A 3,619-nucleotide genomic window follows, 5' to 3' on the forward strand; every position below is an offset into this window, starting at 1 on the left:
TAATAGTAAAGCACCTAATAATACTTACTTCTTGTTGATTTTGATGATCTGTGAAGAGTTTCAGTCGAAAATAAACACGAAGAGAGGCAACACGTGTCCGCCATTTTTACAACACTGTTGAATAGCACGTCTGACGCATTGCGCAGCTCAGCTGACAAAAAACAGACGACACAGCGACGCTGTTTAAGCTCACGATAATGTATACATTCATTTGCACGGTGCGAGCCAGGCGAGCTACAGGTCAGACCTACAGAGCCACTCTGGGACCGGCCTTACAGTGACAAATTGATCTTCCAATTAGCAAAATTCATTACACAGATCGGAAACATACAGAAACAAATCTACAACATTTGTGCTTTGTTTTGTACACATTTCAGCTTTCTCTTTTGGCTCATTTTACAGAGTAAACGTTTGTGCGTTATGACATATATAAATGTTAAGTATCTGATCCCAATTTAAAAAATCAAGCCAGATAAATTATGAAATCAGGTTTTGAAAAACACTTTTTAAAATTTTGAGCAATTTATCAGGAAAAAGAAAACAGAAAAGGAGTAGATACCTACCTGACTCAAAATCAAACAAAAAGAAAACAATAATGCTGAAACTACGTTTACATTTTACAAACATTTCTATGCCACTGAGCAGGAACATAGAGAAAAAACCCCCAGAGGCAATCTTACCAAAAGATAAAGGAGAACTCAGTAACCATACAAGAACATTTTGTCTTGTCTATGTACATCTCACAGAGTCTCCCCCTCTATCCAGCACATTCTATGTACACAGCTGCCAACCTCTCAAAACTTGAATTAAAAAACAGACTCAACCCCCTACATGGTGGGTCAAGATTGTGGGTGCAGCCAAGAAAGCACCCTTCACAATTTTCACACTTTTTTCAGCATTCAATAAATCCAAGCTTCAAAGTAAACCTTCAGGTAAAAATTTCACATGGCAGGAATGATCAGGCCACAACATGACCATAGTGGAGAGAAGAAACATCTCGATCTCATAAAAAAGATAGACAGAAATAAGAAGTATTTCGTACCAACCAAAAAGCAAACATGCATCATCAATACAACATTATTGGGAGACAAAGAGATGGTAGAAACTCATGTGGTAATGCACAAAGAACGAAAAAGTATATAACTCTCCCTCCCTTCCCCTCCCCCCCCTCTCTCTCCCTCACTCACTCCCCCCTTCTCTCTCTCTCTCCCTCCCTCTCTCGATCAATAGTGTAAAGAACCACACTGAACTCTGTACAACATAATGTTGAAGTTATGAAACCGGAAAGCCTCACAGTAGAAAATGCCACGACACGATCAACTTGTTTTTGCTGTTTAACTTTTTCCGGACGTAATTTTTTAGGGGTCTAGACATAATTAACCTGTGGCTCCATTTGGCTATGCAGGTGGTGTACAAAATAACTTAATAGAAGCATAACCATCACTCCAAACGTAACATATGATATATCAAATTGAAGGAAATTGAATGAGGAATACATCCCAATATAAAACAAGGATTAATTTTAAACATAAGCATGCATTAGAAGGGTTAAAAATGACGATGGTGATGAGAAAAAAAAAATTTTTACGGAAAAAATTTCATTCACCAAACATGTGAAATCGAATCAGCATAGCTATCTTATATACAGGCCAAGAGCAAATCCATAAATTTCTGAATGCGCAGCTTTTTATTTGAAAGCAATATTCCCATTTTTGTTTGAGTTATGAAATTTATACTGAGTCCGGTTGCATCATTTTGTTGATGCAAGACCGCAAAAACTAATTCACTCATTTTTCCCTAAACCCACGCTTTGACAAAGTGAAACTAGATGTTTTCGTTTCTCAAATCCTTTCCGAGTTTTTCAATAGCATTAAAAAGTAATTATAAATGACGGATCGTGTTAAAACGAAACAATACTGAAGAACCCTATCACAGCCGATATATTGGCGATACATCCGGAGAGAGTTAAGAAAATAGATCAGCACTTTTGGGTTTCGCTAAACTGTTAAAGCTTTCAACCTGTTCTTCTTCCCTCAGTGTTTTTTATCTCCAACTTTTTTAAAACTCTGCCAGGAAAGGAGTGACAACGACCATGATTTCATTTGTACATAAAAAAATTAAAGCTGACTAGTGTATATATATTATATGCACCTAAAACTTTATATATACCGTAATATACACAAAAATATGATAAAAATATATTATGAATGCATTTAGCACATAATATGTGTTGATGCAGCAAGATCTGAATCAAAACATTTTTACAGCGCATGAAATAAAATGTACATGTAATAGAATTTATTACAAAGCATTATTACTATTATCATAAAGTATTACACCTGCTCATTATGAGTAGATATAAAAACATCAAGTGGACAGAGTACAGGCGCTGCCAGTAGCAGACGCCAGCCCAAAACCGGACAGAATTACCCATTAGACAATGGTCTGCTCCAGCCTCACACCCAAAGAACCAAAAATACATCTCCATACAAATCAAAACATTAACCAATGCTGGAAGGGCATTATATTTGTAATCTCAGAAGTGGAGGTGGAAAAATAAAACAAATTCAACAATTCAAATGTCTTGGACATACAGCTACATCCGATGCCAAATGTACCCCAGAAATTCAATGAAAAAATGAAAATGGCATTAATAGCTATAGACAGTCAGCAATAAAAAGAGTCAAAGCCATGGGTGAAAGTTCAAAGACATCCTAAAAACTTGAGGAGGTAGGATGGGAATTTTCAAAAACCTGAAAGTCATGGTACAGAAAGATAAGATGGCAAAGACTACAAAACACGCACAAAAAACTAGTTTTAACATTATATTCATGTGCCTAGGGCAGATGGGGGCTTTCTCAGGACTACTGTCCTGCTTCAAGACCATCGTTTTGCATCATGTTGCGTAGTTGCCAGTTTTTACTCACGTACGTTCCTGCCCCAGACCTAGGTCTGTTGAGGTTAAAAAACCGGTGGGGGTCAGCATATGTCGGCAAACTTTCACCCATGGTCAAAGCCTGAATAACAGAAGGGTATCCCATAACAGAAACATCTCAACGACAATCAAAATAAAAGTTGAAAATGGCAATGTGTTGTCAGTCCTTTTCTACGGCTACTGTGAATGCTGGGCAGTTACCAAAGACAGGGAAAATAAACTTCAAGCAACAAAAATTTGGGGAGATTGTCCAGAATTTCATGGGAGGAAATGAAATTAAATGAGGAAAGACACGAAAAGACTGAGACAATCTAGTTTTTCAAGAGCCTCCGAGCAGAGAAATGAGTAGCAAGCTACGATCGTCAATATTTGTTCATCGTCAAAAAGGCGTAAACCCTATAGTGTAAAAAAGGCATTTAAGCAAAATTCAACATAAAATACATTTAAAACCTGATGTAAAATCTATTTAAAAAAACAAAAATTTTAACACTGTAAAAAGTTGCCTGTACAGCAAGGTAAAAGATGCAGGAGTTATGCTCGCCCAAAGAAAGGTGAACATCAGACGAGACAAGGCAGGGCAGAAATACTGCTGAGTCATCTTACAGAGAGACAAAAGCTACAGAGAAGAAACAGGGACGGGTCGCTTGAGGATGGTTGGACGGGTTGAGGAAGAGAGGGAGGGGG

This window comes from Aplysia californica, unplaced genomic scaffold, assembly GCF_000002075.1.
Source record: "Aplysia californica isolate F4 #8 unplaced genomic scaffold, AplCal3.0 scaffold00023, whole genome shotgun sequence".
In the NCBI taxonomy this organism is placed as follows: Eukaryota; Metazoa; Mollusca; class Gastropoda; order Aplysiida; family Aplysiidae; genus Aplysia; species Aplysia californica.